The sequence below is a fragment of the Cervus elaphus genome, chromosome 31 (genome assembly GCF_910594005.1).
Source record: "Cervus elaphus chromosome 31, mCerEla1.1, whole genome shotgun sequence".
NCBI lineage: Eukaryota > Metazoa > Chordata > Mammalia > Artiodactyla > Cervidae > Cervus > Cervus elaphus.
Genome location: NC_057845.1, coordinates 31,685,423 through 31,698,603, shown reverse-complemented (window position 1 = coordinate 31,698,603; position 13,181 = coordinate 31,685,423). Strand labels below are relative to the sequence as shown.

At 34.2% G+C, this 13,181-nt stretch overlaps 1 non-coding gene across 1 annotated transcript; it reads right to left on the bottom strand.

Annotated features, from left to right (window-relative positions):
• Nucleotides 1-610: 610 nt before the first annotated feature.
• LOC122687650 lies at nucleotides 611-715 on the bottom strand. Its single transcript, XR_006339215.1, has one exon. It is a non-coding gene; the product is annotated as a U6 spliceosomal RNA (small nuclear RNA).
• Nucleotides 716-13,181: the final 12,466 nt, after the last annotated feature.

Sequence of the window (13,181 nt, the reverse complement as noted above, 5' to 3'; positions counted from 1 at the left end):
TTGTTTTTCAGATTATTTTCTATTATAGATTATTACAAGATATTGAATATAGTTCCCAGTGCTAGTCAGTAGGTCCTATTACATATTTAAAATATTGTAGTTTGTATCATCTGCTAATCCCAAACTCCTAATTTATCTTTCATGCACCTTCTGCTTTGGTAACCATGTTTGTTTCCTAAGGAAAGCTCTTAAAATATATTTTTTAATTAATTGTTTCATGCTTTTAAAAATCTTTTTCAAGAGCTCAAATTTATTCATTTATTTCCTTTTTGTGTATCTTCTCTTTCAGGAATTTTCTGACACATTTACAATGTTATCTCATTTTCATTGCCGTCATTATTTTTCTGCCTTCCCCTTTCTTTAATGCCCCTTACTAAATAATATTCTTATTGGTAAACCCCTGAGAACTTTGTACGTCAGTCTTCATTACTGAGAAAACATTGTGATACTTCTTATTTATTTTATTTCAATAAAATCTCTTTTAGTTTTATATTTTTGTCTATTTGTTTAAATTTTAGAATGTATGCCAAACTTAAAAAATATATATATATATACTTGCAGTATGATTGTTTGTAAAGCTGTGATGGTTTCTGCCATACAACAACATGAAAAAAACATGGAACACTTCATGAATGTGTGTGTCACCCTCACACAGAGACCATGCTAATCTTTTCTGTATAGCTCCAGTTTTAATATATGTGCTGTATAAGAATACAAATAAGGATGTGTATTTTATTTTGAAATATAGTATTGCATTTTTCTTTTAATTCATCATTTTGAAGGGGAGATATCATCAGCTCATGTGTTTTCATTTTTATTTTCTGTCTTCTCATAATAGCATTGTATACAATTATCTGTGTATGTGTGTGTGTGTGTGTGTGTGTGTGTGTGTGTGGCATTATAGCAGTTGGCCATGTTCTCAGTTGAATGGCACTTTGTTCTTTGAGTGACAAATTATAACCTCTTCAATGCTTCAGTGTATATGTGTGTTTTTGGTTTTGTTTGTTTGTTTGTTTTCATAGCGGCAAAAGTTTTGTGTCCTCTGAAATTTTGATTCCTCTTTCTTACAAAGAAAATATCTTTTTCTTTTTTTTTTCATTTTTTTCTACCTAATTTCTAAAGGTAGTTTCACCCTTCCTGGTTAAAACCTACTCTTACAGAAGTAATGGCTTTAGAAGTTGTAACCTTGAATTGTGCTTAGCTTTAATATGCTTCCCTATGATTAACATATCTACCATAATGCTTTTTGTTCCAGACTTTCTCTTTGGGGAAATGGCTTTCAAGTAATTTTTCCAGTTTTTTCTACTGTCTTCCCTCTGCTCTCTCCTGTGCATTTTCCCCCAAAACTATTCTTATTTGACACTGACTACAAAGGCTTGTTATAGAAATATAATAGAGAGCTCAGTCATATTTGCTTTTTTATAGAGCTCAATGTATTTTACTTTTATTTACTTAATGGTAATTTAAGTGTGGGCATTTTCTGTGTTCAGGTTATGATGAGGAAATGTTTTTGCGTGATTTCAGTTTTTTCTTACTTTTCCTCTATTATTTAGAAGGTAGATGGGTACAAATGGTTTTAGGCAACCATCCTTTTAGCTATGTGGAAGATCTTGGCACTGCTTTTTTATTCTCTAATCTTTCTCTTGGTCTTGGTGCTTGAAATTATCCATGATTCTTGTTTTAGCCTGACCAATCATCCATGACATTATTCTATATAGTTTTATTATTCCAATCATATTATTTCATTTTAAAATATTTTGTATAATGGTGTTTTATAGTGAATTACAAGACATTTTCATGAAAAACAGTAGTTAAAATATACAAATAAAAGTATCTGAAGAAGTAAAATATATCTGAATGAACATGGTTTTTGATATGTTATTTAATATATGTGTTCTACTAAAGTAGTAAAATATTATGAGTACATATTTGACTATTCTATATCTGAACATTAAAATAATTGTTAGCTAAAGATGTCTCTCAGTGTATATTCACCTTAGTAAAATGGAATATTGTCTTTTCTTCAGGCTTTCAGAGTATTCACTATGTATTACAAGTATGTTCTCATGTATAGCTAAAAAGAATTGACATGGTACATAAGTTGTGATCTTATTGAACAATCATTGCTTTATAAAGGACTTGCAAAAAAAAAGTACAAAATGATAAAAAGAGACTATTACAGTTTTTTCTAGTATATTTTTGCCTTGTTATCAATGACTGTGTTTGAATACATGATTTTATTTTTTAAGGAAGAGGGAATTTACATAAGAAAAAGCCAATCTATTCCAGTGGTTGAGAATTTCAGAAATATGTCATTGGATGAATAATTCTTGAGTGAATTGGGATAGTAGCTTAGCAGTTTGGTGCCAAGTATTTAAAATAAATACTTGGAGAGAGAATGGATAAATATATATAGAAGAGAGAGGATTAAATGGTGAAGGGAGTTACAGCCCTGGTTTTAGAAGTGAAGGACCTGAGCAAGAATCACAGCTGATAGCCACACAGCTCTGTCTGTATACCCACAAGACTGTCATGTTGAACATTAGATTAGGTATGCACGTGAGTAAAGGTTGTAACAAGATTAAAATAGATGAAGACCTAAAAGAAAATCACTTTCTAATTAAAAAACAAAACAAAACACACACTTCAAAATATGATAGATTCAAAAACAAGCCTACAGTATTTTGCAGCTCCTTCTGAAGTGTTAGAGTCTGTCTCCCAATGCTTTGAAACTATGCTGGCCTTGAGATTTGCATTGACTGGAGTATATTGTAGAGATTATGTTGGGGAAGTTCCAGAGCTTAGGTCTACCGAGGCCTTATGGCTTCCACATCTGACTTCCATGGGATATTGTTCTAAAACTGACATGTAAAGGAGCTAATCTTACTTACTGTGGATTCAGAAATCCCTGGTGATGTGGAGTGGAGCCAAGAAGGAAGCCACAACTACAGTCACTGTCTCTGTACAGCTTATGAGTGGGGCCATCTCAGATATTCTCGACCAGCTCTTCCTCTTGCTGACTGCAGCCACATGAATGAGTCTCAGCATGTTCAATAGCAGATCCAGCAGCCAGCCAACCCACAAGCTTTTAAGAAATACTCTACCATTCTTATTTTAAGAACCATTTTTGGTGTAACCCATATGTCAGCAATAGTTATTCATGCACAAAATTTGAGATATTCACAGACAAATGAAGCACTAAAATTCAAGTAGTATTCTCAAGATAGTCTTAAATTAGATACTTGCTTATTGAATTAAATTATTTTAAATTAGATACTTGGGACTTACCTGGTGGCCCAGATGGTAAAGCATCTGCCTACAATGCAGGAGACCAGGGTTCAATCCCTGGGTTGGGAAGATCCTCTGGAGAAGGAAATGGCAACCCATTCCAGTAGTCTTGCCTGGAAAATCCCATGAACAGAGGAGCCTGGTAGTCTAGAGTCCATGGGATTGCAAAGAGTCAAACACAACTGAGCAACTTCACTTTCTATAGAGAATATGGTTGGATTAAATTACTTTTTAAGATCACTTCCAAATCTGTGATTCTCTCATATTGGGAAGAATAGCTTCAAAGCATAAGGATTACTTTATCAAAGTATTAATATCAGCTGAAATTGAAAACACTAAGATTTTACCACCAGATAATATCTTTTGTTGCTCTCAAACCCCCGACTCATCAGAAAGAAGTCCGACTTAGTGATCTGAGTAGGGGTCAGTATGAAGACTGCCAACCTGTGAAGTAATCAAAACCACGTGTTACTCATGTCAGACCTTTTCTGCTAATACTGTTTCTTTGAGTGGAATTGTCTCTCTGGCATAAACTACAGCCTAAAATGCATTATCTCTTGATTTCCAGTTTAAGTTTCTTTAAGGTGAACATAAGTCTTGATGATTCTTGATACTTATAAAGCAAATTTAGTGGAAAATACATCTGAATTGTATTTACCTTCCCAAACTCAGTCTTTTCCTTCCACATTGGATATGTCAGAAAATTATCCAGCTTCTCAACTTTATAGATCACTTGTAAAAACTCAACTAAGTTTGCAAAGAATCAATTTTCTCTTTCTTTTCACACTTATATTTAATGGTTTTACATTTAATGGAATTCTTATTTGAACTAAATAATACAGTAACAGTATGTTGATAAAATTATTTATTGGGAATAGATACAACTGTTGGTATGTAACAACCAAAATGTGAGTAGAAGTGTGGATTATAATAGAGAGCAGTGTTTGCTTTGGCAGCACATATACTTCAATAGAGTATTCTAATTCCCATCAGTGTTTTTACTTTATATTTTCAGCTAGTAGTTTAAAGAGTGAATTTAATATTCAGTTAATAGGGCAAAAACATTTAAGTGGAGGCCAGATAAGAAATTTATTGTATTTTGAAAAATAGAACAAGGAAAAATTTTAAATGCAATGTTAATACATACAAAGGTATAATGTTAAGAACTAAAAAGTTGGAGAGGGAATTTACTTAGTGCAAATTGCGTATTAAAAAGGTTCTTATACTGACTTAAAGTATAAGAAATTTTAAGAGCTGACTCTAACTCAATAAAAACTTGGACACACACACATCACAGATTTTAACAAACTTCCATTTAATATATAGTAATAAGACACTAAAAGATAAAACAATTAGCTGCATTGCTCTATTTCCTAAACTTTGGAACTCTAAAGTTCTGTTATTTTTTCCACAGTTTTTGTTATCTTACACCCTTAAATATATTACCATAAAATTCCTTAAAAAGAGGATTTTATTTTAATTATAGCTACAATTTAGAGATTCGGTAAAATGTGAAATCTGTACTAATTATGCTGTCTATGATTAAAAGGAAATATTTTAAAAAATTCAATAATCCACCTAAATAGTGTAGAAATATAAAAGTTAACTGACATGATGATGGGTGTAGGAAGAAATCTAAGAGCTATGGAATGAAAGAGAGAGAATAAAGTTAAAGGCAAAGTAGCAAACAGCATTAAAACTTATCACTAATGTATTATTACTAAAGATTCTCCTTTGAGAAGAAACAGAACTTTTATTAACAGCTAAAGTTTGAAAGGTATAAAGAAATGTACTGAAGGGACTAGCTTGTCTCTGGTCCAATCATTTTAGAAAAGGGAGCTTTATAATCTGAAATATACTTTGCATGTCTAATTTGAGCAATTATTTGATACAAATGATGTGATTGCAATTTTCATATAAACTGTAATATGATACATGAATGCAGTATCATATGCATTTATGCACCCAAAATGTAACCAAAGTGTTTTAAATACCTGAATAAGTCAGAGGTGTGCTGAGTCATTTTGTGAGAAAAGAATTCCACATTATTAATTTCTTCAGAAAACAAATATTAAAAATTATATAACTTCTTGATTATGATACTCCCTCACTTATATGTCACCAAAATGTATATTATTTGTATCCAGTTTAATATAAGAACAAACTCAAAGAACAGAAACTTAACAAATCCAGGTAATAAAAAAGTGAAGCTTAAGCAAAATGTTATCCTCAAAGGAATGACAGAAATTAGTTTACCTGGAATACCATAGAGTGCAGATAAAGAACATAAAAAATAAATTAATGAAATTTCTATAGAGGAAAAAGAATTGCAAAGATCTGAATGAAAATTACAGAATTAAAAACATAGGAACAATGCTCTAAAATTGAACCAGTAATGTTTTATTTAAAAAAAAAATTATTGAAAAAGATTACTTTGTGAAGACGTCACCCCAGGTGGTGCTAGTGGTAAAGAGTCTGCCTGCCAATGTAGGAGCCATAAGTGACATGGGTTCAATCCCTGGATTGGGAAGATCCCCTGGAGATGGAAATGGAAGCCCACTCCAGTATTATTGCCTGGAAAATCCCATGGACAGAGGAGCCTGGTGGGCTTCAGTCCATGGGGTCGCAAAAGAGTAGGTCACAACTTAAGAACTAAAAAACAACAATACTTCTTTAGAAGTCAAATTTTACCATGTTTAAATTCAATTAAAACACTTTAGTGAATGAAACAGAAGATAAAAATGTCATCAAAGCATCCAAAATATAGACCGTTAATCAATCTACTTGAAATATTGATAATTAAATTTTAACAATGAAAATAACTCATAATTTGAATCTCCCTTGGCATCTGACACTAACATATGCTGTCAATCCTTTCTAACAAATCACTCCTCTTTTTGTTATTTACCTTACTTAGTTCCGTGACTTGACCCAGCTATTCAACCTTTGGTATATAACATTTCTATTCTTCCTCATGCTCCTCAAATCCTTTCTTTTTTCTTAACTGGTTTAAATTGCTCTGTTCATCTTAACAATCACCCAGTCAATAGCTTCTTGGCCTCTTACTTCAAGCATCTTACTTTAACTGGCAAAAATCTAAGCTAATTAAATAGATTACTCTTCTTAATCCAGTTCTAGAGAAAAATTGACATCTTCTAGAAATTTATGCTTATATATAGAGAGATCTAAGTAGACTAAGAAATTAAAAGTTTGGGCATTTTTCTAGCTCCTAGATTCTTTACTCCTTTATCTGACTCTTTAGCAATACCTTATTCTCCTTCAGCCTCCAATATATATCCTCCCTGATTCCTCTCAAGTACTTGCCTTTATTCTTGATTCACTAAAAAAGTAAAAACAATAGAACATGAAAGAGTAGAAATAACTATTATTCCTACACTCTCATCATTTTAAGTCTACCAACATACCTGTACCTGCTATCCATGTATTTTGTCTTCTGTTAAAGCAATGAATATTCCTTATTTCAAGCTAAACCTATTCCTCAATGTTGCCCTGTTTTCTGTGTTATTCCCATAAGCTTATTCAACACAGAATCAGTAACATTTAAAACATTTTTTGAAACCGCTTCCTCCTCCAACATCTGTACTCTATTCGACTTAGTACTAAAACCCTTCAAAAGCATAGCATTGACCAATGATTGTTGTCTCCATTTTCTTTATTCTCATTCTTTTTGTAAGTGTATGGCCATCAGGGTTTCACTCCACCATGCTATCACAGAGCTCTTGTCAATGTTGCTAATGACCTTCAGAAGGTAAATTTATGATAAGCCCTTAGTTTCTTGGCAGAATTTGATACTATTGACATAACTTAAAAAAAAAAAACAAAACTTTTTTTTAAATGCTGAGATGGTTACTCAATCTCCTTCAACTTCCTTTGTCTCTTTTTCTCAGATATATGTCCTTATTCATAGTCAAACCTTTCTAAACTGTTACATTCCATGACCCAATACTTTGTTCTCCTTTGTATCTAGATACCCTCTCTAAATGATATCATTTGGCTTTGTAGCATTCAATTAACTCTCTGTATAAATGAATCTTGAATTTTTAATTCCAGCTCAGACTTCTCCCCTGAACTCATAACGCATATGTTGGGTTGACCAAAAATTTGTTTGGATTTTTCATGTTATGGAAAAACCAGAATGAACTTTTTGGCCAGCTCAATATTGAAATCTCTACTCAACATTTTATGTAGAGTTTGTATTAGTTAGAATAAAGGCCAAACTTTTACATAAGGATACCTTAAAATGCACTTCTCTAAGTATATAAAAGTTTATTGTTGCCTATACTGCAGTCTAATCAATGGACAGTGACCCAAAAGGTCAAATAGGGACCTTTTTCCTTCAAAATCATCTGGTGTGTCATCACCATATGCATAGTCAAACCTGTGGTTCTGCCCTGTATAACTTTCAGCATACAAGTTATAAAAAAGGGAATGACTTTAAGGAGCAAGAGAATTCGAAAACAAACAAAAAATCTACTTCTGCTTCATTGACTATGCTAAAGCCTTTGACTGTGTGGATCCTAAGAAACTGGAAAATTCTTAAAGAGATAGGATACTAGACCACTGCATCTGCCTCCTGAGAAACATGTATGCAGGTCAAGAAGCAACAGCTAGAACTGGACATGGAACAACAGACTGGTTCCAAATTGGGAAAGGAGTACACCAAGGCTGTATATTGTCAATTGTCACCCTGCTTATTTAACTTATATGCAGAATACATCATGTGAAATGCTGGGATGTATGAAGCACAAGCTGGAATCAAGATTTCCAGGAGAAATATCAACAGCCTCAGATTTGCAGATGATATGATTCTAATGACAGAAAACTAAAAGGAACTAAAGATCCCCTTAATGAGGGTGAAAGAAGAGAGTGAAAAAGCTGGCTTAAAACTCAACATTCAAAAAACTAAGATCATGCCATGCAATCCCATCACTTCATGGCAAATAGATGGGGTAAAAGTGGAAACAGTAACAGACTTTATTTTCTTGCCCTCCAAAATCACTGTGGATGGTGACTGCAGCCATGAAATTAAAAGACACTTTCTCCTTGGAAGAAAAGCTATGACAAACCTAGACAGCATATTAAGAAGCAAAGACATCACTCTGCCGGCAAAGGTCTATATAGTCAAAGCTATGTTTTTTTCAGTAGTCATGTATGGATATGAGAGTTGGACTGTAAAGAAAGCAGAGTGCCAAAGAATTTATGCTTTCAAGTTGTGGTGCTGTAGAAGACCCTTAAGAGCCATTGAGAGGCAAGGAGACCAAACCAGTCAATCCTAAAGGCGGTCAACCCCGAATAGTCATTGGAAGGACTGATGCTGAAGCCGAAGCTCCATTACTCTGGCCACCTGATTTAAAGAGCCAACTTTCTGGAAAAAACCCTGATCAGGGACAGATTGAGGGCAAAAGGAGAAGGAGGCAACAGAGGATTAGGTGGTTGGATGGCATCACTGACTTAATGGACATGAGTTTGAGCAAATTCCAGGAGATAGCGAAGGGCAAAGAATCCTGGCATGCTGCAGTTCATGGGATCGCAGAGTCAGACTTGAGTTAGTGACTGAACAACAATGAGAATGTTTGTGTCTTAATAAACAGTTTAGAAGTCATATAAACCACTTCTTCATACATTTTTTTAGTTATATAACATCACATATATTGAGAAGAGATTGGGAAATTAGCTAAAATATGTGTTTCTGGAATTCTGCTACCTAATAATGAAAAAAAGTGAAAGTGTTAGTCCCCCCGACCTTAACTGATCTTTTGCTACCCCATGGGCTGTAGCCCACAAGGCTCCTCTGTCCATGGAATTTTCCTGGCAAGAATACTGGAGTGAATTGCTACTTTCTGCTCCAGGGGATATTCCTGATCCAGGGATCAAACCTGGGTTTCCTACATTGCAGGCAGATTCTTTACCATCTGAGCCATCAGCAATAGTATTAGTTAAATTGAATAAAAACTCCCACTAACAACAGATGAAAAAGATTTTTTAAATATCTAAAAAAAGGAATCAAAAAGTTAACAAGACAGTAAAGACTATGACAACAGGTTTTGGGAAGAATATATAGGCTCACAAAGGTGAATTTGTAGCATTGAGTCTGTATTTCTTATACAGACGTCTTAAAATTCCAGAATAAGGTGACCAGAAGCTAAGAAGCTGTTTGAAACTTTTGAGAGTCTTGTAGGAATAAGAGTAATACAATTAATTAGAGCCCAGTAACTGCAAATGTGGCAAATTATGAAAGTCTCCATGTCTAGCAGAGAACTTAAGAGTTAGAAACAATATCAGGGCAAAAGCAAAAGTAGACAAATTCATGAAGAGATTGATACATCTTTTCAGTTAATTTCAATCCTGAAACTGCTTTCAGGTGATGTTGAATGCCAGTGCTTAAGGAGCTTTCAATATAAAAATATAAATTCTCAAAATAAAAATATCATAAAACCTCAGATTTTATCTATAAATTTAACATCATGTCTGATAAGAATTAAGTCTGGCCCAAGAAGCAAAAGATCATATGAATAAAAAGCAGAGAGATTTTACAGATAAAAAGAGATTCAGAGACAGAGGCTTTAGGAAATACTATTAATATGTCCAAGGATATAAAAGCCCGAGAAAGTTGATAGAGAACTAAAATCTATGAAAGAGTAAATCAAAATTATGGAACTGAAGAAATAAGAATTCAGTGAACATGTTTGATAGTCAGTTAAAGCTAACAGAAGACAATACTAGTGAACCAGAAAACAATCAGAAGGGAATAATCATTATAAAATCTTGAAACACAAAAAATGAAAAATATAAATTGAAATATGATTTGTGGAACATATTTAAATCACAGACTCAGAGAATATGTGAACTAAAAGAAATATGAGAGAATAAAACTGTTCAAAAAGATATCATTTGAGAATTGTTTTAAAAATATGAAAAACATAAAGTCATAAATTCATACATAATAAGGAAATTAAGAATATAAAGTCAGAACTAGAAAATCACCTGAATAAAGAATAAAGCAGAAATAGCCTATATCATGTTTATTTTCAAAAATTATACATGCAGGAAGGATAGACCAGAATTGAGATTAAATAAGGACAAATTGGAAATGATGGGGGCAAACTGGAACTCACCCTGGTCTCCTACCACACCAAATTTCCAACTTTGACAATATCAATATCAGGAGATATTGATAACCTTCATCATGGAGCTAAAAGTTCACTGGGCAAAAAAGTAAGACTTGTTCTATGCCATAGTGTTCATTTTCACCTGGGGTTAACATCCAAATACTAGAAATGGCATTGACTATTGCTCAGTTTTGAATTCATATATACCATTTATATTTTCTCTAATGTCACTTAACCCAGACTCATCCTCTTCCTTTTTCCCCACACTAAGTTTGACTATCAAAGCATTCTTGGTTTTTATTAAAATTCATTGAAGATGAGTGCCAAAGATTTTATGCCCTATAACTGTGGTGTTGGAGAAGACTCTTGAGAGTCTCTTGGAAAGCAAGGAGATCAAAGCAGTCAGTCCTAAAAGAAGTCAACCCTGAATGTTCATTGGAAGGACTTATGCTGAAGCTGAAACTCCAATACTTTGGCCACCTGATGTGAAGAGCCAGCACATTGGAAAAGACCCTGATGCTGGGAAATATTGAGGGAAAGAGGAGAAGAGGGCAACAGAGATGAGATGGTTGGATGGCATAACTGACTCAAAGGACTTGAATTTGAGCAAACTCTGGGAGATAGTGAAGGACAGGGAAACCTGGCATGATGCAGTCCATAGGGTTGCAAAGAGTTGGACTTGACTTAGCTACTGAACAACAAACAGCAAACTGAAGATGAGAATAGTATATTGAGAGTAAATATGTGGAAGAGAGAGATTTAGAGCCATAAGCTCTTACACTTAATTTTAAAATAATGAAATTAAATGATACAACCTACCTGGAAACAGATGTTAGCAAATTAATGAAGGTTAGAAAACAAAAGGAGTAGGGATCAAACCCAGGTCTCCTGTACTGTAGGCAGATTCTTTAAAGTTGAAATAGGATTGAGAAATCTACAGCTCAGTATATACTGTGATAAAAATACTATTAAACATGAAGTTATTTTGACTGATGTATTGAACTAAACTACACATAAGGAGTGATAAATAGGTATGAAAAAGTAGAATTAATTTAAAATCTACCCTGATATCAGTAAAACCCCAAACTGCTTTCTCTCTTCTACACATAGTACAACTATATATTTTTCTCCAAGCTAAAACATTTTAAAAAATTCATTTGTGCATGAGAAAAGCCTACACTGGGCTGAAAACCAGGGGCTCCCTACTGTTAAGAATAATTTCCTATCTCATTACTTGAAAGAGATTTCAGAACAAGGTTAAGGCAAGAGTGAGGCAATGAAGCACCTAAGGTACAAAATTTAATAAGATAATCACTCTCAGGTTCACACAAGTGCAACTTTCTTGTGATTAATATTTACATGTTACTTTTTAGATCCTTTTATTTACATGCCATATGCTTGAGTTTTGTGTATTCACTATTACTGTCTCTCCTTTTTAATTGGAGTATTTAGTATGTAATTAGTTACTGATGATCAGATTTAATTTACAATTGCTCTTTTATGTCTTGTTTTATTGTCCTTTCCCTCCTTTTGACTAATAGAATATTTTAAAATATCTGATATATAGTTAAAAATCAGACAGGTATTTTCTGGGTACTTAGCAAGGGAAATATCAACAAAATATAGTCTCTACAATTGTGAAGTTTTCAACAATATCATCAGTGTAATTCATAGTGTGGTATGCCACAAGAGGAGGCATGTTTGCATGGAAGGAGTGAAAGGTAAGAAAAGCAAAACATCACCAAGAAGAACAAAAAACATTACAGAGGGATATCTGAAGGTGATCATATATGGCCTCAGGCTGCAGTGGGTTGGAGTGGGGCTTGGATTACCAGCTAGAAACTGGGCTGGATTGAGGTGGTGAAAGCACCAGATCCTAGCTACAAGACCAGTGGTCAGTGACAATTCTTTGCATAAAAGAATTCCCACAAAGATGGAAAGTAGTGAAACAAATTAAGTACTTATTAAAAGGAAAAAAACGTACAATACCTGTGGGTAGACACACGGGCAGACTTAGAGAGAGAGTTGCACCCTTGTAGCAGTTTGAATTACTTTCATGGAGTATTTCTTATAGGCTTCCTTTGGCCAGTCATTCTGAATTGCCTGGTACACAGTCCATATTTGGTATATCTCAGGTTAGAAACGGCTTGCCTGTTAACTCAGCTGGTAAAGAATCTGCCTGCAATGTGGGAGAGCTGAGTTCGATTCCTGGGTTGGGAAGATCGCTGGAGGAGGGCATGGCAACCCACTCCAGTATTCTTGTCTGGAGAATCTCCATGGACAGAGGAACCTGGCAGACTATAGTCCATGGAGTTAAAAAGAGTCGGCTATGACTGAGTGACTAAACACAGCACAGGTTAAAAAGCAGAGACATTACTTTGCTGACAAAGGTCTGGATAGTCAAAGCTATGTTTTTTCCAGTACTCCTGTGTGGATCTGAGAGTTGGACCATAAAGAAGGCTGAGCACAGAAGAATTGATGCTTTTGAACTGTGGTGTAGGAGAAGACTCATGAAAATCCCCTCTAATGCAGAGAGATCAAACCTGTCAATCTTAAAGGAAATCAATCCTGAATAGTCATTGGAAGGAATGATGCTGAAGCTGAAGCTCCAAGACTTCGGCCACCTGATCCAAAGAGCCTGATTGGAAAAGACCCTGATGCTGGGAAAGATTGAAGTCGGGAGGAAAAGGGGATGACTGAAGATGAGGGGTTGAATGGCATCATTGACTCAATGGACATGAATTTGAGCAAGCTTTGGGAGAT